The following is a 22513-nucleotide window of genomic DNA, read 5'->3' on the forward strand; positions in this document are numbered from 1 at the left end:
GCATCATCACCGATGTTAGCTTCTGAGTAACCACAAAACTGAACTTACCTTATCGTAAACAGTCCACCACTACCCACTTGGGACTACATGACTTCCAGTGTGTGGTGTCTACCACCGTTGCCCTTATAACATGAACGTCCCCTTTCTTTTAAAAGCAAATGAGGAAGGCTAATACAAAGGGGCTCAGCCTCTGCTGTTCACCTACCGTTCACCTCAGTATTGTACCACGTGGAAGAGTCATGTAAGGTGTCACAATGCCACATTTGTGGTTGCGTGCAATACTAGAAGCTTACAAGTTTGTGTTGCAATAAAAATAGGTAATTGCGAAAAAATAATGTTTAATTTGTCTACAATTATGTTAAGTACGTTCATTTGCTATATTTGTTATCTTTAACGGGTTTGTGGTTTCTGTTTTTTTTTTTTTTCTTTTAGCGACGAGACAGTCCCGTGGGACAGTAATAACTCATTTGAAGGATCCATTCGCTTTGAATGTTTTCACCACACATGGGACTCGAAGCACTAGAACCGCGCAGAAGTAGGTGAGAAATATTGTGGAATTCAGATGCTGCTGCTAGTTTGACATTCAGAAGGCTGGGTTTTGGGGTGAAGGGGAAAAAATACGACTTTGCGTGGGGATATGCATGCATTGCAGGGGTTTGCACTTCAGCTCGTGAAGAGCAAAGGTTTGATAATTTAGGTTGTTCTCAGGCAGATATATGTAAAGGGGGATCTGGCTGATCTTTAGGGGTGTGTCAGGTATCTATACATTGAGAAAGCTGAAGCAGAGTCAGTCTGGTGCTTAGTTTGTGCCCGTGGTTACAGGTAGAGGACATGGGAACTTATTTTCAGGGACCAGGACTTATTTTTCATTAGAACGTTGGACGTTGGCAGCTCCATTGAAAACAATGGAGTGCTGCGGGCTTTTACTGGCCGGTAAAAGCCCGCAGCGCCAACATTCCAATGGGCTTTGTTCACAGCAGCAGCTGTGAACAAAGCCTCACGGAGCCCGAGGGGATTCCAATCCCCTCGGGCTCCGTGAGCAATTTGTTTTTTTTAAGAGAACATTCTGCCCTGAGTGGCAGAATGTTCTAATAGCCTTAGAACCCGCCGTAGCGGGCTCTACCGGCTATTAAAGGCCCTTTCCCTTGTTAAATGCCCTCGCCTTCGGCTCGGGCATTTAACTCGGGAGCGGGCCTTTAATAGCCGGTAGAGCCCGCTACGGCGGGTTCTAAGGCTATATTAGAACATTGGAACGTTCGGATCTCCATTGCAGACAATGGAGTGCTCCAGGCTTTTACTGGCTGTAAAAGGCCAGAGCGTCAACATTCTAATGTTCTCTTTGCTCACAGCAAGAGCTGTGAACAAAGGCCTCACAGAGCCTGAGGGGATTTTAATCCCCTCTGGCTTCCGAGGAATTTGTTTTATTTAATAGAACATTCTGCCCTCTAGTGGCAGAATGTTCTAATAGCCTTAGAACCTGTCGTAGTGGGCTCTACCAGCCATTAAAGGCCCTCTCCCCCTTGTTAAAGGCCCTCGCCTTTGGCTCTGGCCTTTAACGCAGGAGCTGGTCTTTAATGGCTTGTAGAGCCCGCTATGGCGGGTTCTAAGGCTATCTTGTTAGAGTTTGAACGAACAAGTCAAAGTAAGAGCAACGAGTAAAGAGAAAGGAAAAGATGGAAAAACTGTGACAAAAGGAAGAAAGCAGGGATGGAAGGAACCTGCAAGAGTGAGTTAAAGAGACCTGGAGTGTATGGTGAGAGACGGAAGAGGCACGAGGTGGAATCGAGACCTTGGTATTCAGTTGTGCCAGGAGCAGTCTCCTAAGAAAAAAAAAAAAAGTTGCCTACACTTATTCATTTATTTTGTTATATTTATTTATTTTACAAACTGAGTACTGAGGTCTACTAAGGGCGGGGAGCGTCAGGGAGGCCAGCATGTGAATGAAAAGTGAGTAAGAGCTTGGGTGTGTGGGATGGTGCTCAGGGTGCATGCTGTACTGAAGGGAAGAAGTCAGAAGTATGTGTAACAAATGCCTGCATGAAATAATGTCCTTGCTAAAATGTCACAGGTATAAATTAAAAAAATAATGAATTATGTGGAAATAATGTGACCTATCCATATAGTATCATAAGTATAATAAAGACGTTATTTACAAAAAAATGCATTTTTAAACTGTTAAAAATGTGTATTAGTTCAAATGTTTTCTAAAAGCTTTTGATTTATTTTATGGAAGTTTGATTTTTTTTGGAGGGGTGATCATTTTACTTTAATGGGAGGGGTTTTCTTGAGGCTTGTGGGCTTCGAATGTGCGTGAAACTGAGTTTTGTCAGCTACTGCTTGTCAAAGATACTACTTTGATGCATATCATCATTCCTTTTGTAAACAGCACTTCGTGAGGTCTCTGCGCTACAAAATGTGTGGTGGCTTCATGTTTCAAAGATTTTATTGAAATTACATGCGATGTATTGACTTGCACAATTTGTTTAGTTACTTTAATAAATGAGCATAAGTTATAGATGTAGAAATTAGCACACAATATTTCACTGGAAAAAAAGCTGGTGAACTGAATACGTCAGAATTGGGTAAAGTTTAGTGCAGCCAGTATTTTGAGATGATGGAATGCATTCACCTATGTAGAGGAATATTGCTTGACCCCTACCTTGTGCCACTTAACAGTTGCATGTTTGAGGTTCTCTTGAGGTTGACTATAATTTACAGTGATTTGAAAACCGCTTCCTGGGGCCTTCCTGTTATCACAGACCCAAGGATCCCATCACTATTGCTCAAGAATAATACATTAGACACCACTGCTTTGGAGAGGTGTAGCACTTAGTATTTGAGGCTCAAGAGACACTTATGATTGCGATCTGCGCTGCATAAATGTCTGTTTATAATTCATCTTCGCACTCACCCTGCAGAGTGGCGGGGTACGGTGGTGCTAGTGTGCCCTTAAACTGGACGCATACATTTCGCCCTGCCCCTGGGGGCGCCAGAATCGCGAGGTGGTGCAGAGCAACCAGGGACCTATGGTGATGAGGTGACAGGCTCTCGCCCCCAGCACTTATGCATGTTAGAATTGTTGGTAATTGACCGCGATGTATATGATCTCATGTGACAGGAAGCACAGAATATTCTTACTCTCTGCAATTCGTAAACTCCTCTTGATGCTTGGATTGAGGAGCTGGTACCCGCTGTCGCTAAATTATGAAGTAACGAGGCACCCAAGGTCAATGAGTGACGTGTGGTAGGACATGCCAGCGGCGTGTCACCTATACACCTGGGGGCTAGTGCAGCACTGCCGGAGATAACAAGCTCAGCAGCTGCATATACTGTCTCACCCCATGCAATGTGTTCCCTCTGTTTAATCTGTGATTGTTGGCTCTTGATAGCGCGTCCAGCCCTAATGAATTACTTGTACTTGGACACGCTGGAGGTCGGTGAACCTTTTAACCGAGTTGGGCTCTCCTCATCCTAGAATAGTCGGATCACTTAAATCAATAATCAATAACTATTGTAATCTATACCCAATATTTAATTAATAGATCAAAATAACACATTAGGAATCAATAACAATCAGTATTTTGACGCACCATGACCTTTCAGTCATGAATAACCACACCAGTTTATGAAAAGTTAGAGAGTTTATTTCCCTATATTAACAAAGCTAACACAATATATATGAGTCTCAAAATTAAACGATATATGTATACGAACATTACTAGCTGTCCATAGCGATGGAAGAAACGCAATCTACGCAAAATCTGGATTATAATACACTCGGTTATAGCAATGCAAATCACTTATATAAGCAATTGAATTTGGCTAATTTCATACATCGGTCAGCATAACAAGATTTCAATTTAGCATGGTGCATCAGATGAATACCTCAACTAACCACTAATTAGCATTGGCATGTGGGGCTTCATGCAAAACAAATTTAGTCAACACAAATTTATAAAAACTTCTAGCTTGGGCCGTGTCAAAATAGCAGTTGGTACCTAAAAGGAAAAACACAATGCATAATACAATTATCCTTTCATAATTACCAAATACAATCAGCATTCAAGAAAGTCTTCGTCCTTCAGGTACCGGTTCGATCAGCATGGGGCAGATTTCAAAGGAGCAAAGTTAAGGGCAAGTTTCCGTGCGGCAGCAAGGAAACTGGGGTACAAGTTACTGCATGGGCAATGGGGGGCAGATTTAAAGTTAAAGTCTCTAGGGTGAGAATTCTTAAAGTCTCTTTCTCTGGAATAGAGAAAATGGCATCAAGATGTCGTCTAAGATGGCGTCTGGCATTTGGCTTCAAAAATGGCATCAAGGAAAATGGCTGACTTCTCTTTGTCCGGTGGATTTAAGTAAGAAACATTCCAAATTCTTCAGGGTCTTCTATTTGAGGGTTCATATTGTGGCTTCAATTTGACCAATGAATAGTGTCTTTCTCCTAGTACTCATTTATGCATACATTGTCCTTGGAGCCTTGGAACACAAGTTGCAAAAAAGTTTGCCAATTAATTTTATCTTAGTGCCTTTATTGTCTGCACCTGCAGAAACTGACCTTGCTTCAAAGAGGATGAAACCGGCCTAGCACGAAACCTTGAGATAAGTGTATTAGTCATCTCTAATGGAAAAATACAGCCTTAAAGTAAAATAATATGTCTTTGTTAATACAAGTGAAAACCACGCAGTTAAATTCAAGACCAGGCAACTAGGCCAAAGCCTCTGCTAAATTTAAGCTAAGCATAAAACAGTTTCAACAAGAAAATCATAGAATACATTTGCAATTATGACGGATTACTACATTTGTCAATTCTTCATGATTAATTAAGCCCGTTTATAATGATGGTGAACTACCCCGTGGGCACAATTTCCCACGTACATTATTTTTCTTTGCTAAAATCACACTACCTTATACAATTTTGGTTACATGATATATGAATATTTGTTAGTCCTTCTTTTTCCTGCGTCATCAATCCCTCCTCTGATGACTAATTATGTCATCACATCAAATCTTCCCACAAATGTTATTCCATTAAAATTCTGATTTAGTAATTTGGTACTTCAGTCAATTCCCTCTTTCTTTTGGTTCCCTTTGATTTTTCTCTGTATATTTCTACCATTTTATTTTGTTCTTTCTCTTCCTTTTTCCTTTTGTTTCTTGTTTTCAATATTTTAATAGCTTTCCATATTCCCCAAATACCTAATAAGCAAATTAATATTATTACTATACCTTTTACTATTTTCAATAATAGTCCGTTCCAAATGTTGCTGAGCCAATTTCCCACAGAAGCAAATCCTTTTCGAACCTTTTCCCATACTCCTGGTTCTTTCAATTCCTTCAAATCTGTACTTTCGTTAGTTAAATTTGTAAGCATTTTCCTAATTTGCCCGCTGTTGTCCAGAATATAAGAACAACAGTGATGTGCACTAAGCATTTTGCAAACGCCGCCATCCTTTGCTAAAAGAATGTCTAAAGCAAGCCGATTTTGAAGAGTCATAGCTCTTTCTGCAGCAAGTTCAGCATCCATCAGGATTATAGCTCCTGAGAATCTTGTCAACATGTTATCCACAATAGTAGACAACTTTCGTATTTTAATTGAATTCAATATGACTCCTACTGAAGGAATCATTACTCCAAATATGTCTCCTACCACACCAGAAGCTGTCTCCCTTTTCTGAACATGATGTGATTCAGACAGCTTTGGAAAATTCTTTAAGTCGTCCAATAGATAAATCTTTAGAAATACTATTCCCAAATAATATCTCCCATGCCATCCTTTTGGAAGACGATAATAGGCGTTGAGTCCACAAATATACCCCTGGAATAACTGGGTCTTGTCCATTCAGCATGAATGTCCACTTAGCTTGAAACAAAAACTTATGTTTACATTCACTCGTTCCCACAAAGATTGTGTCATAGTATGATTTAGGTCTATATATACAAAGCCTCCCTACGTGTATTTCATCTAAAGCTAGTTTCCCTTGTGTCTTTATCGCGGCAAAGCATAGTTATCTACAGATGTCCTTTTGTGTAATTCCCTTTCTAATTTCTCCTTCTCCACTTTCCTCCTATCGTCAGTGTGATCTAAAAAACTTTTCTCTATTGGTGAAAGCAAGCATGTAAGGTTTTCTCTGTGAGCTTAAGCTGTGTGAAAAGGTGACAATGGCTCAAAGAAACCCCTAACTAACTTTATATAATAATCTCTTGCTATTTTACTCAGGTACTCAATTATGGGGACATATGCAAATACAACATCATGATTGGAATAAAAGTAGTGAATATACTCCTGGCCATAAAATCTGGTCATTAATAAACTACATGAAATTCCATACATAAGAGGCATGCTATGATATGTCACTCCTTCTATTACTGAGGTAGGTATTTGTGTACACACATAACAATCTTTCGCATTCATTGTCTCAACATACTCATTCAACAAGCGATAGAAAACGTTGGACGAAAGTTCCTTCTTATCATGCAAATATCTTTCGTCTTGTTCGAGTTTCTTCAAAGGAGTGAGTTCAGTAGTAGGTTTAGAAGTAGAAGCATCATTCGCGTCTCTTTCGTTCTCTTCATGCATTCCAAGAATTATTGCTACAATGATTAGTACACATGCAGTTATTGAGCCTATACATATGTATTTACAACATTTCATTTTGTGTCCTTTTGTAGTGTAGCCTGTCATGATCTATATAGAATCAGAAAGTTGGAGACACTTTATCAAATCAATTTGCAGATATGTATATAAAGCTGAACGAGTTCAATGTTCACACGGTTTTCTTTAGCAGCTTAGTCTCTTATCGGTTTAGCAGCTTTGTCTCAAGATCGGTTTCAAAGTCAATCAAGTTAGCAATGTCTTATCCAGTTCAAAAGTCAATCAGGTTGTCAATGTCTTATTCGGTAATGTCCGTGAAATTTTACTTCTCAAGTGCCAAAGTGACGTTCTGCTTCTTCGTTCTCAAGACTGAGAGATAGGAATTCGTCTGACCAATCGTTAGTGGCTATGTATGCCCACTCTAGACCAGAATATCTTCTGCTCGGTATTCTTTTCCTTTTCAATTTTGCATCTCCTTTTGATTCTCTCTCGCTGGTGCCTTGTTCCTTGGCTGGGTCTTTCTCTTCACTTGGTGTTGTTATTGCGACAGACACTTCTTTTCTTTTCTCTTTCAACTTTGGCCCTTCACTTTCGTTCAGTATTTCTTTAGTCCTTAATTTCACTGGCGATATGCTTTGTCTCCGTTTCGCACTGTTTTCACCTGATGGACCTGCAACCGGTTCTGGAAGAGTTTGAACAATTTCACTCTGTCCTGTCTTGTCTTCTCCGCCTAGGAGGTCAATCAGGTTTTCTTTTTCTTTTCCTGTATCGTCGGCTTATGGGAAAGCCCTCCTCTCATCAGGCTCTCCTGCTCCTTCACCTCGGTTCTCCTCAAATTGATCAGTTCTTCTTCCTCAGAAAATATTTCCCCTTCCTCTATTTCTGCTTGTTCACCTCCAGGTTCTCTTTGTCCTGTCTCGGTGCCTGGTACTCTCTTGTCAGTCGCTGGTGATTTCAGTGCTTCAACTTCCTCTTCTGTGGGGCACGTCACCCTTTTCGTGTGACTGGCGTGAATCCAGTTGGGAACTCCCGCACACTTCACAGCGGTGGTATTTGTCAGAATCACTTGGAAAGGTACTTTCCAACAGGGTTCCAGACACGACTTCCTCACGTGTTTCTTTATCACGACACCTGCTTTCAGGGCGTGTCCTGGACCTTGGATCGGTGGCAAGGTGGTTGCCTCCACCTGGTGAGAAAAAGAGCGTACCACATCAGCTAGACCTTTGCAGTAGTCCAACACCATATCATCTGTAATATTTACAAGAGCATTTGCAGGAACTACTGGAAGTCTCATGGTTTTGCCCATGAGTATTTCATGCTGTGACAGTCCAGTTTTTCTATCAGGTGTGTTTCTCATTGACATTAACACCAAGGGCAATGCGTCAGGCCATTTCAAGTTTGTTGATGCACATATTTTTGCCATCCTTGATTTCAATGTGCCATTCATTTGCTCCACTAGTCCTGATGCTTCAGGACGGTAGCTACAATGCAACTTTTGTTCAATGTTCAATGCTGCACACAGTAATTTGATTACTTTGTTATTGAAGTGACTTCCCCTATCTGATTCTAAAGAGATCGGGAATCCCAAACGTGGTATAAGTTCTCTCAAGAGTAGTTTTGCAAGAGTAGACTTGCATGCATAGGCATCTCAATAAAATCCATTTGCATCCTGCTGAATGGCCCACCTGCTCTTCCAATGTGGCTAAAATTTACTACTGTTCCCTTCCCTGCGTTCATTTGTTGGCAAATGACGCAACGATGGGAAACTGCTTCAGCAACTTGATGGAATTTGGGATTAAACCAATCGATTTTGAATAATCTAATCATGGCATCCCTCCCAAGGTGGGCTTGTCCATGATACAACCTGGCCAATTGCGTTAAGACTGTCTGGTAGAACCAATCTCCCTTCACTTGAAACCCACAAATCATCTGGTTTCTTTATGCATTGTAATTTGCTCCATGAGAGTTTCTCATCTTACTGAAATTTTTTTGTAGGAATTTCAATTCTTCAATTGTATCTACAACTTATAAAGCAAAGGCTTCACTTGGTTCAAGTTCTGGCTCATTTATTAAGTTCCATTCGTCTCTGAGCAATATACAGTTCAATGCGCAAAACCTTGCGACTTGATCTGCCTATCCATTTCCCAAAGAAACAAAGTCTTGTGTTTTCGAGTGTGCACTGCATTTTACCACTGCCACTTCTCCTGGCAACTGGATAGCGTGTAACAGTTCTCTTATTCTTTCACCATTTTTCACTGGTGACCCCGAAGAGGTCATGAAGCCTCTCTGTGACCACAGTTGTCCAAAATCATGTACTATTCCGAATCCGTACTGACTGCCAGTGTAAATGGTGACTTTCATTAATGTGGAAAGTTGGCAAGCTCTAGTAAGGGCTACTAGTTCTGCTACCTGTGCAGAGTAAACTCCCTGAAGCCAGGATGCTTCCAGAACACCTGTTATTGTACATACGGCATATCCTGCTTTCAATATTCCTAGTGCATCTCTTAAACATGAACCATCAACAAAAATAACTTGATCGTTCTCTTCCAATCGGGTATCTTTGATAGCAGGACTTGGTTTTATACAAAATTCAGTCACCTGAAGACAGTCGTGCTCGATGTCTTCAGCGTTCTCAATTTCGACATTTTCACAGGGAAACAAGGTTGCTGGATTCAACGTAGTGCACCTTTTCAGCTGCACATTAGGTGAACCCAAAATTATTGTCTCGTACCTTGTAAGCCTAGCACCGGTCATGTGCTGTGTTCGGGAACGTGTCAAAAGTATCTCGACTGAGTGAGGGACCATGACTATTAAAGGATGTCCCATCACTTATCCTTCACTCTGATTTAGGCTGATACCAACTGCTGCTACGGCACGCAAGCACCCTGGCAGGGCTGCTGCGACCGGATCCAAAGTAGCTGAAAAATATGCTACTGGCCTGTTTACGCCACCATGGGCTTGAGTCAAGACAGACAAGGAACATGCATCACGTTCATGACAAAACAATGTAAAAGGCTTAGTGTAATCAGGCATACCTAAAGTTGGAGCTCTGCACATGCATTCCTTTAATTCAATAAAAGCATCCATTTCATCTCTTTTCAACACTATTTCATCCAGCGCATCTTTCTGGGTCAGTTTCAGCAAAGGTGTGGCTAGAGCCAAAAAATTGGGAATCCATTGGCGACAGTAGCTCACCATTCCCAAAAACTTTCTCACTTCCCTCCTCGTTTTGGGTGGACTCATTTGAAGTACGCTTGTTATTCTTTCTTTCATTATTCTTCTCGACCCTTTCTCTATTTGGTGACCCAAATATTTCACTTTCTTCTGGCAGAATTGTAATTTTGAAGGAGACACTTTGTGTCCATTCCTTCCCAAGTGGTTCAATAGGGCAATAGTGTCAACCGTACAGTCATTTTCTGTCTTGGACGCGATCAGCAAATCGTCAATATACTGTACCAATGTTGATTCAAAAGGTAATTCCAATGATCCCAAATCTTTCTTTAGAATCTGAATGAAAATTTATGGTGACTCCGAAAACGCTTGAGGAATTCGACACCAACTGTAGACTCTGTCCAGGAATTTGAAACAAAAGAGAAATTGGCTGTCCTCATGAAGAGGCACAGAAAAGAATGCTTGTGACAAGTCGATGACTGAGAACCACTCTGCATCACAGGGAATTTGAAACATTATCACAGCTAGATTTGGTACCACAGGGCAACATTTGACTATTATGTCATTTATTTTTCTCAGATCTTGAACAATTCGGACTTTTCCACTCAGTTTTATTAGTCCCATGATTGGTGAATTACATGGACTACTTAGTACTTCTCTCAGTACTCCCTGTTTTACAAACTCATCAATGAGTTGGGCGACTTTCATGAGAGTGTCTTGCGACATATGGTATTGCGGAGTCTGAGGAAAATTTACATTAGGTTTGACAGTCGCTTTCACTGGTTCCACTCCTTTGACCAATCCCACTTCTTTCCCTGTCATATCCCACACTTCCTTTTCAACTGTTTCCTGTAACTCAGCAGGAATATCTGCTTCAGTGAGCATTGGATAAAGAGTAATCACGGGATACTCTTCATCGACAGTTTCCACTTCGTCCCCTCCTAAACTGTCCTCTTCTTCCTCATCACTATTTGTCTGAATTTTAATTCCATCATTTGAGCACATAATCGAACATCCCAATATGCACAATAAGTCTCTCCCTAATAGTGATATCGGGCTCGAGTCACACACCACAAATTTATGTGACCCTTGATAGTTACCAATCCTGACTTGCACTTGATCTGTGATTGGGTTTGTCAAATACCTATTTGCTACTCCCACTACTTGAACCGTTCTCCTTGAAAAGCGGCAAATTTGGTACTTCGATGCTTCTGACTGTATAGCGTGTAGCTCCTGTGTCAACCAAGAATGAAATGCGGTGACCCATAACTCTTCCTTCTACATACGGACCCTTTTGATCAACTTCCAAAGATGCTGCAAGCATACAATTTCCCTCCTCATCTGAACTTTCACTCTCCCATTCATTGTTTATTCCATTCTCACTGTGTAACGGGAATTGGTGTCCTTGTCATTTTGATTCATTCCTTGACCCGTGACCTGTTGAGGAAGCATTACTTGTTGCTGATTCATTGGTGCTAAGGGTATTTGCATTTGCTGATTAGGTACCATAGGAAACTGCTGTTGCATTGGCTGCAACTGTGCCATTTGTACACAGGGCATTTGCACCTGCTGTGATTGTATGGGTTGTAAACCCTGCATCTGATTTACATTATTTTGAAGATTTGGACCTCTCAATTTCGGTCCTCTCATATTCTGAAATGTATTGACATCATTGTTTTGCTGACCTACACCTTCTTGAACCAACATTGGGCACTCCTGTTTCCAATGCCCGACAATTCCACACGTGTGACATGGCATCACCTTCTTCATGCCTGTATACCATTTGGAATCATCACAGTATTCAAATCAGGACCATTATTCACAAAACCTCCTCGGCCTCTGCCTCTCATCTGTGGCTGGAACATAGCATTTCCCTGCTGTTGCTGTTGTGGCAACTGTTGTTGAAAACCTTGCAAACCTGTCTGAGCTGCTCTAAGCTGCATCACCATCACTTTTTCCTTCAACTTTTTCTGTTTCATCTCAATCTCATCACTGCAGTATTTTGCATAATTCAACACCTCATCGATCGACTTTGACTGCCAACAAATCAAATGCATTTTAATCATCTGGCTAATCTCGGGTCTCAACCCTTCCACAAATCTGAACACAAAATAGAGCATGTCCTTTGCTTCAATCGTTTCCGTGCCACTGTAATGTTTAAACGCTTTCAACAATCTCTCATAGTATGCATGTATCGACTCTTTAACTTCTTGTGCCGTTCTGTCAATCCTCTGCCAATCCACATTTTTCGATGCAACCTTTGTTTTCAAATGCTCAATCACCTTATGGTATAAACTCATTACCGTAGGTGATGGTGCACCTGTGTCCCTATCTCTTTCTGGTTCACTTGTTGGCCAATCTACAGCCCTTTTACAATCTTCCCACAAATCTGCTGGAACTACGATTTCGAATAAAGTATTCAAGTCTTCCCAAAGACATTTTGCGAGTTTCACAAATCTATCTGTTTGTTGATACCATTCGATCGGTTTCTCTCTTAATTTAGGGAAGTCATCCGTAAAGGATTGAATATCACACCTGTGCCACGGTACATGTACAAGTTTTCCCCCTGCCATTTCTCTCATTGGTAACATGGTTATCAGATCATCATTCTGTTGTACTTTCTCATTCTGGTCTGGGGTACTTTCTTTCTTCTTGTCCTTTTTTCTTAACACCTGCTCTCCCATTTGTTTAAATATCTCCAAACCTGCGCGCTTTACATTATCTCTCGAAGGTGTGTTTTCATTCCTGCAGATCTCATGTGTTCGAAATCTTTTGTCTCAAAGTCTAACCTGTAACTTCTGCTCAATTGTTTGGTCTTACCTATATCGATCTTGTTTCTGTCTGCAATTTCTTGTAACTTCTTATGTATGTTGCTTACTTCTCTTGTAATTCTACGGCACATGTATCTCAACTCTTCTTCTGTGTATGATTCTAGCCTGTTCAAACCCATCGTTCCTTCTACTGGTTAATCTGCTTCCATGCCCAATCTTATCTTATTCAAATATTCTTCTCCCTTCCCGCTGTGTGTACTCTGTGGGGAGTTCAGGCTGTTCAACCATTGTGTTAACTGTTGCGCGTTCAGTCCCATCAATGTAGCACTTACATCGACTGCTACTGATGGTTTCTGTAACGTTTCTGTTTTTGAAGTTAGCGGCACTACTAGTGGTTTGCCTGTATATATAATGGTACTGGCGGACCTACAGTGATAGGCAGAGATATTGCATCTGGATTCTGTCTGTTCCCCGAATTCTGTGGCATGTTAATTCCCACATTATGGTTCATCATTGCTGGCATGTCTAACTGGTTTTCTGCTCTTCAAGTGTACCTCGGCACTTCTTGCATTTGCTTTTGAGGCATCAAAATTTGTGTTGATTCGGCATGAATCAATGTCGGTCTTTGGTAATTCTGTCCTCCCTGCACCATTCAGTTAGAAGTAATTTCCAGATTATGCTCATCACAATAGCGCCTTTGAACCTGCGACTGATGATCATTGACAGGTTTCAATTTAGGCACGTCAGGATATATTCTCTGAACTTGTGGTATTTGTGATGTAAAAGGCATATCGGGACTGCTCTGCCTCTGTGATATTTTCAAAATCGGTGTTGCATTACCTTGTATTGGTTCCCGAGGGGCAGTACTGGTGCTTGGGCCATTTTCGCTTTCCACATATGGTGGCGGGTGATCGTTTAGCAATTGCATAATGAACTCCTCATCATCTGACTCGTCTGACCTTTTTGAATTTCTGTTGTTTTCTCCATCTCTGGACTGACTCTTGTTTGTTTTATGGGTAGCTTTCCTTCCTTCCGTCTCTGCTTCGTCAGTAATTGCTGGGAACAATTTAATTCCCTGCAATACGTCTGATCTCCAAACCTTTTGAGTACTATCCCATCTAGCATCCGCTAGTGTCTTTTCTACTTTTCTCACTCTTGTCTCAAATTTCTTTTGTTGTTGCCTTCTAGCCATTAGTTCCCAAATTGCTAATGCTTCAAATTGTGCTGGTCTTGGAGGTACTTTCATGTCGTATAGTGCGAATCTTAGATTCTCCAAAACTCTTAAATTAAACGACCCATGGATAGGGAACGCTACACTTGCATGCTTTTCTGTTAATTTACACCATTGCTTTAACCAAAGACATGGTGCGACAGCCTTTTCTTCAATCACGATGTAAGCTGGTGTACCCTCAGGCGGTGTTTCTTCTCCTATATTTGCTTTGATATATACATCTCCCCTCAAGCCACTCTTAAATGCTTTGAAAAATTTCATCATTCCGTTTTTTTTTTTTCTCTAAAATACGTAATCAATAAGTGACTTTAATTCCCGGAATACTCTTCGCTTGCCTTTCCCTACCAATTGCGCTTCATGGACTGTGTCCACTCCGTGCGCGACCCTTCTCGCCAACCAACCTATCCCAGCGCGGCTCCTAGTGACGTCACACTCACACACTGCGGCTGACAAAGTCTTGCGGCTTGTCCTCCTTCATTCAGCTTCACTCAAAACTAATTTCTGCAATATATCGCGAGCACTAACCAAAAAGAAGAAACAAATCTGTCGGTTTACTACAGAAAGGGTAATACAATCGCTTCAGAAACCTTAGGGATTTTTCACTAGCCTCTGCAGTTATTCCATCTTTCTCAGTTTCCCACTTTCGCAAGCAAAATTTGACCCGCAAACTTTACTCTCAACTGATCAATGAATTATTCTAGCGCACCTTAGAATTCGTCAAATCTCAAAGTCGAAAATTTTCTTTCATTCCTCAATATTCATACCGACTTGTTGACCACGCCCGATAAACCTATTAAACCGAACAGATTACAACATCAATCAAGTGTCTCATACACTTTTCAACATACTCCGGAGTCTCTTGACCTTGCAGGGCCCGTCTCAACATCAACAACCACGTGGACAATTTTTCCTGCACAAAGCGCTACACTCATGTGAAGTTCGACGACTTCCCTACTCTCACACTTTGGAGTAACACTCCTCTAAAATTTTGATTGGGGTTCGTAACCCCCTAAAATCCTCACAAACTTCACAATACATCTGCAGCATAAGCTGTGCAAGCGCAAAACCCTAACTTCACTCATACTGTCACTAGAAACGCCGAAAACATTCTCACACCTCCATTTCCTCCATTCGCAAGCTCCGAGATTCCAGGAAAGTCACTAGGGATTTAAGGCATCATCATCTCTCCAACTTGTTTTATCAAAGAAAATTCTAACTTGACTCTGTCTATTGTTCGGATGGGGTCCCAAAGGGCGTAACCATCAATCTCTGCTACCATCTACTGATAGCGCGTCCAGCCCTCATGAATTACTTGTATTTGGACACACCGGAGGTAGGTGAACCTTTTAACCGAGTTGGGCTCTCCTCATCCTAGAATAGTCAGATCACTTAAATCAATAATCAATAACTATTGTAATCGATACCCAATATTTAATTAATAGATCAAAATAACACATTAGAAATCAATAACAATCAGTATTTTGACACACCATGACCTTTCAGTCATGAATAACCACACCAGTTTATTAAAAGTTAGTAAGTTTATTTCCCTATATTAACAAAGCTAACACAATATACATGAGTCTCAAAATTAAATGATATATGTATACGAACATTACTAGCTGTCCATAGCGACTGAAGAAACGCAATCTATGCAAAATCTGGATTATAATACACTCGGTTATAGCAATGCAAATCACTAATATAAGCAATTGAATTTGGCTAATTTCATACATCGGTCAGCATAACAAGATTTCAATTTAGCATGGTGCATCAGATGAATACCTCAACTAACCTCTAATTAGCATTGGCATGTGGGGCTTCATGCAAAACAAATTTAGTCAACACAAATTTAGAAAACTTCTAGCTTGGGCCCTATCACAATAGCAGTTGGTACCTAAAAGGAAAAACACAATGCATAATACAATTATCCTTTCATAATTACCAAATACAATCAGCATTCAAGAAAGTCTTCGTCCTTCAGGTACCGGTTCAATCAGCATGGGGCAGATTTCAAAGGGGCAAAGTTAAGGGCAAGTTTCCTTGCGGCAGCAAAGAAACTGGGGTAAAAGTTACTGCATGGGCAATGCGGGGCAGGTTTAAAGTTAAAGTCTCTAGGGTGAGAATTCTTAAAGTCTCTTTCTCTGGAATAGAGAAAATGGCATCAAGATGTCGTCTAAGATGGCGTCTGGCATTTGGCTTCAAAAATGGCATCAAGGAAAATGGCTGACTTCTCTTTGTCCGGTGGGCTTAAGTAAGAAACATTCCAAATTCTTCAGGGTCTTCCATTGGAGGGTTCATAGGGTGGCTTCAATTTGACCAATGAATAGTGTCTTTCTCCTAGTACTCATTTATGCATACATTGTCCTTGGAGCCTTGGAACACAAGTTGCAACAAAGTTTTCCAATTAATTTTATCTTAGTGCCTTTATTGTCTGCACCTGCAGAAACTGACCTTGCTTCAAAGAGGATGAAACCGGCCTAGCACGAAACCTTGAGATAAGTGTATTCGTCATCTCTACTGGAAAAATACAGGCTTAAAGTAAAATAATATGTCTTTGTTAATACAAGTGAAAACCACACAGTTAAATTCGAGACCAGGCAACTAGGCAAAACCTCTGCTAAATTTAAGCTAAGCATAAAACAGTTTCAACAAGAAAATCATAGAATACATTTGCAATTATGACAGATTACTACATTTGTCAATTCTTCATGATTAATTAAGCCCGTTTATAATGATGGCGAACTACCCCATGGGCACAATTTCCCACGTGCATTATTTTTCTTTGCTAAAATCACACTACCTTATACAATTTTGGTTACATGATATATGAATATTTGTTAGTCCTTCTTTTTCCTGTGTCATCACTCTCATCACCTCTTCACTCCTGTCCCTCCACACAGGACACAGACATTACATGCCCCTCACCCACTATGCGGGGGACAGCGAACCAGTTAATTATTGTCATCGCAACCTCACCATGGTCTTTCTCAAGAGAATGAAATATATCCGGCCAGCGCTTTGATTTGCACTACAATACACGAGTCCTCTTCTGGTAGTGCAGTAGAGGCTGATACTTCAGTGAGGGTATTTTTGCAGTTTTCATAAAATAAGTTGCAGACTTTTTTATATATAAAGGCAAAAAGAACAGATGATGGACGGAATGCTGAACAATGCAAACATTCGCCCCCAGTCACAAAGATCTGGGTTTAATCCATCGTTTTTTTGCCCACCATGCCACCCTAGTTTGGACCCAGCCATATGCAATTCAGTCTTGACCCTGCTCCCATTGTGAACAGTCCAGCCCGAACTGCCAAGCCAGGTCTTCCCTGGACTGGAAACAAACATCCTGGGGCCAGTTTCGGGGTATCACCCCTCATCAGCCAGGCTAGTTAGAATCCAGTGGCATGGTGAGCCCGGACCCATGTCTGGTCATACCCTCCCTCCCTTTTTAATATAAAGCATGACCTGGCCCAAGGGCATTGAAGTACTTAACATGAGTGCCAGATTACATTACACAAGGTCAGAATGTGTTTTGGCGTGGGGGAGGTATTGTTCTTACCTGAATTATAGGATGTTGAGCCAATGCCGGGACTCAAGCGTGGTTCCCATTTCAAAGTCGGCTCCTCCGACTTTGGGACCTCCTCTACTTAGTTACTAGATATGCCTTTTTCCAGTGTCCACGTACTGGAAATATCTTGGGGTATAACCCCGGAGATTTTTCTAAACTCAAGCTGTATAGCCAGAGTAAATTCTGTTCATCTCTGTTGTTGCAAACATCTACTTTAAAATACGAAGAGTGTCATGCAATGAGAACAGAATGTACAGCACCTCACAAGAGGATGACTATACACAAGAAACATGTGATTTCATATTAACCAAAGTATGTGTCCAAATGTACCTTTATTTTGCTTTTGGTTTGAGGCCAAGAGTGATTTGCATATAGTTGGCCCCGGTCCCTAAAGTTGAGTGTGTTGCCTATTTGCTCCTCCTTTCTCCACAATTATGAGACGTGCATTTCCCACTTAATAACTGAACTTTCATTTGTTTTTCTTTGAAGCTGTGCCTTATTTTTTATGTAGTTACCTGAAGGTGAAAGAAAAACGTTACAGAATTTTTTGGTTTTTAGCCATCCCTTTGACCTCAGGCTCACTTCACCATCCCCCATTACACGTCACCGTTCCCATACATTTTTTTAATGTACTTCCACCGCTGGGCTTCAAGGAAAAATGTTCTAGGCCTGCAGGAGAGAATAGAGCTTTCGGAGATTGGTTTAAAAAATCTGCTGAGGCTCCAGAATCCATGGAAACGAATCCCCTAAGGCAACTAATAACCTAAAGCGAGAATGCTGTTGGCGAAAGCTGGTGTGCACTTCAATAACTGTTTTCTTTTCTAGAAGTTGAAATAAAGGGAACGTGGGCACAATGACTACAGAAAAGAAAGGCGCACGGGTTACTGCAATATCACCGGCCTGATAAGAAACACTCCACTGTTCAAACGTATTCAAAGGTTATTCCTGATAATACCACAAGGTGGCAGGAGAACGTAATGCATTTGAAGCTGTGAAGAAATCAAAGGTGAAACGTTAGTGTTACAGGTAAATCACGTATTATAATTAGGCAGCAAAAGTGTACCATCTAGATACCAAAAACAAATCATAGAAACATGCTAAAGAAAACCTGGATAATATACTCTTTGAACACGCAAAAGGTGATGGGGCAGAATGCTTCCAATTAGTCTAACCACTGGCAGTCGCTCGGAAAGCGGTCGAGTCCATCTGCAGTTTTCCCATGGCAACTCGCTTTGGACCCAGACATATGTAAATCAATCTTGACCCTGCTCCATTCAAAACACTCCAGCCTGAACTGCCAAGCTAGGTCTTCCCTGAACAAGAACACAATCTACCCAGGACCCGTTCGCGCCGATTGAGGCTCTTCAGTCCAATGCTACTTCATTCCAGGAGCACGAAACCCACGTGTGGACATACCATTGACCACATGGAGCGTGGCATCAAATCCACAGTGATGGAATAAAGAACAGTGGGTTGGACTGTTAACCCGAGGGATTGTCGATGGTTAGCCTTTTTGCAAGCATCCTGCCATCACCTTTTTATACAGTGGCGGCCCGTCCTTTAGGGCGGAGGGGCCACGCCCCCCCACCCCATGAAGAGTGTCTGTCAGGCTGAACAAAGGTCAGCCTGACACACTCTTCATGTTCAGGTCAGGCAGCCAGGAGTGAGCCATGCGCAATGTGCGCAGACTCCTGGCTGCCTGAGCTGAACTTTGCTGGGCTGAGGAGATCACGACCCCTATGGGCGTGACCTCCTCGGCCCAGCAAAGGTGCCTCGAGGCCCTCCCCTGGGTGACGAGGAAAGCGTCACCCATTGACACTCTCCCTGGGCGCTTCAGGTTTATGCCCTGAAGTGCCCAGGGCGAGTGTCAATCAGTGACACTCGTCACAGAGTGGGGAGGGGTCAGCAGTCTCACTGACCCCATCCCACTCTGTGACGAGGCTGGGACTGCTGCCTTCCCTCATTGGCTGACCTAGGGTCAGCCAATGAGGGAAGGCAGCAGTCCCAACCCTCCTGGGACCTGGAGGCTAAAGGTAAGTGTGTGTGTGTGTGTGTATGTATGTGTGTTATGTTTTACATTGAATGTTTGGTGCGCGCGTGCATGTTTGAGTGTTAGGAGTGTTGTTAATGGATGTGAGTGCGTGCGTGCATGTGTATGTGAAAGAATGAATGTGTGTGATTGTGTAAAATGAATGTTTGGTGCGTGCGTGCATGTTTGAATGGAATGAGTGTTCTTAATGGATGAGCGTGCGTGCGTGTCTGTGTGTGAAAGAATGAGTCTGTGAGTGTGTTTGTGTGTGTGTGCGTGCCCCGCCCGCCCCCTCCCAAAGCTGCCGGCCGCCACTGTTTATATATAATGTAATGCATTAAGTGTATGCCCAGGCATGGGTCCCCTGCTCACTGTGCCACTGGAACCACGCTTCACCAGATTGAAGAGCCCCAGTCAGGTTGAAACCAGTCTTGGGTCACTTGTTTTCTGGTTTAGGGGGGACCTGGCCTGGCAGTTCAGGCTGGACTGGTTCGTTTGGAGCAGGATCAAGACTGATTTTTAAATGCTGGGTACATAAGGTCGCATGGTGAGGAAAAGATTGCCACAAGTTAGACTCGCAGCCATCACATTTTGTGTGTTTAATATAATCTTTGCCTGATGAAATCCTTTAGTTCATTTAACAAGACATGTTGAATTCCGAATAAAAGTGTGTACATCAAAAAATAACACTCTTGGTATAATGATTCCATAACCACATATCCAGAAATTGGAAGAAAAAATAAATCATCATCAAAAAGTAATTTAGGAAAGTTTTTCTCTAGATGGCATTAAAGCACCAAAATTATTTACTCACGGAGCTGTGCCCCAGCAGTTCACATGAGCCAGTGAGGCAAAGTGATTGAACTTGGTAGATGAATGCTGATTTTTTTTTTTTTTGTCATTTTGCAACCTTTCGTTTCTGTGTGCCTGCGCAGCAACCTAGGAACAGTGCCAGTCTGGCTCAAATGGTTGTTCTGTGCACAGGAGGAGTTGGCCACAGTGTGTGAAGGTTTGACAGCCAGTGATTAGCTGGCTTAACTCGTGCCAAAGTAAGAGTGGCTTGTAGTCCGAACCCTGATTTTAGTACGGTTGGTGATAGAGCGTCAGGACCTTGATAAGTAAACTTACGAGGCGACAACCTTTTGACCACGTTCGGAGACTTCCCAGAGCGAGATATCTTTTTAACATCACAATCACTATGACAATAAGTCAATCACCATGACCTTTCGGCCATTGAATAACCACACCAATCTAATTAAGCATTAGGATATTTATTCCCTATTAGTTACAATCTAAAGTCATTTCCGTTAATCTCATTAGCATTCAATCTCATTAGTAACTCTTCAAACTTGTAATTAGAACACACTTAATCAATTTGCAAAGAACACTTATCCAGCATTATCACATCGTTAATAAGAAGCAATTTAGCAAAGTCTCAGTTGTGCAAGATTCAACAAAGCAAGAACCCAGTCATTTGTCTATTTGCGTCAGATTTTATTGAACACCTTAACTAACCTCGAATTAGCATTAGCATGTTGGGCTTCATGCAAAACAATTTAGCAAACACAAATTTGGAAAACATCTAGCTATGGCCTCTATCAAAGGAGCAGTTGGTACCTAGAAAGAAAAGGCAAACAGACAACTACAATCCTCATCAGATAGTTACCCCTTCAACGAATCAGCAATCAGCGTCAGTCTTCGTCATTAGGACATCAGTCGATTCACCATCAACAAGGATAGGACAGGGCAAGTCTAAGTATGGCATAGCTAAGAATAAGGCACTTCCCTCATAAAGAGGAGAAGTAAGTATCAGGAAAGGAACAAATAGAAGATGGCTTAAAGTATTAGAAGAATAAACGACAAAGTCTCAAAATGGCAAGGTATAGCTTCAAGTGGAATGTCCAGTAATGGCTCATAATGGCTGATTTCTCCTCGGGTCCAGCGGTTATATTAAAACTGTCGAACTAGCCCTTAATTCCTCATTGGGTCAGTTTTGGTGCATCATTAACTCTGTCCAATAATTCTCCACGCGCCTCACTAGAATTTTCGACAAAACACAGTTCTCATGCAGTTGATTGGCCCACGTTGTTGACGTCTTCATCGGTAGGAATGTCAGGAATGAAAAGTTACACTTTACACTCCAGTCAGTAGTCCCATTGTCTTCTCCCACTCTAGACAGCCTTGTACCTGTTATGAATTACACTGTTGCATTCGGCAAGAATGTCTCCTTGAGCAAGTCGGGTTCCATGAGAGAGAATTTACTACGACTACACACATCTCTAGCTTCTGGAAAAGTACAGCTTTGTGTCCTTCAGGAAAGCAGCACATTGCATGTTAGAAAAACACAGTTTAATATGAGACCAGGCAGCTAGGCCCAGACCTTCGCTAACTAAGGTCTAGTGATTAATTTAGCATAACCCCAATACATGACTCTAATTTATAATATGCTAATACAAATCCATACATTAGTGTATTATTAATTCATCACTGATTAGTTTCATTAGTCTTCGTGTACATTGATGGCCACTCCCTGTGGGCACATTTCAAATGCGTGCATCAATTTCTACGTTAACACATTTTCTAAGCAGCATCATTACAAAATATATTGCAAGCTTTTTCATGTTAATATTAATTTAAAAGTTACACTCCAACATTGGTCACACTGGGCACAGACCACAAGGAGGGCTAGGGGACCAGGCAGGTATTTGTGGCTCTCATTCTCGCATGTGACCTTATGGACCCAGAGTTTGAAAGGGTTGGAGTGCGGGAGTGCGAGGGAAGTGTTGGGGTCAGTTGACCTCGCTAGCTTCGGCGTGTGGTGCGACCACGGCGTCCAGTGCTCTAGATCTGACCATGGGCTTTCAGGGTGGCAGGTCTGGCGAGGCCTCATTTGTCTGGGCCCACATTTTCCATCAAGGACTGTAGGCACATTGGGAGCATGGTCGGACCGTCATCTGGGTTATAGACGCATCGCACTAGGAGTAGGAAAGGAAAACCTGCTCTTTGGGGCTTTGTCTCAATGTCTCCCACTTGTCCTCCACCTCTTTTTCACCGTTAAATATTTTCTGTGTCTTTGCCAGAGACCCTTAAATTCTCTCTGTCTTGTCCTCACGTTGTCATTCAGTTCCATTCCACATGGATTTTTCA

General features: G+C 41.8%; 1 protein-coding gene across 2 annotated transcripts in view; it reads left to right on the forward strand.

Annotated features, from left to right (window-relative positions):
- Nucleotides 1-22513, forward strand: part of ATP10B (ATPase phospholipid transporting 10B (putative)) — a 428501-nt gene that overhangs the window by 112658 nt on the left and 293330 nt on the right. Inside the window, exon 2 of one of the 2 annotated variants that reach the window (XM_069199372.1) lies at nucleotides 433-539. The gene's annotated coding sequence lies outside the window, so the exon portion shown is untranslated. The remainder of the gene's footprint in view (nucleotides 1-432; nucleotides 540-22513) is intronic. The other variant, XM_069199373.1, reaches the window with a different exon arrangement.

This window comes from Pleurodeles waltl, chromosome 7 (genome assembly GCF_031143425.1).
Source record: "Pleurodeles waltl isolate 20211129_DDA chromosome 7, aPleWal1.hap1.20221129, whole genome shotgun sequence".
Taxonomy (NCBI): Eukaryota; Metazoa; Chordata; class Amphibia; order Caudata; family Salamandridae; genus Pleurodeles; species Pleurodeles waltl.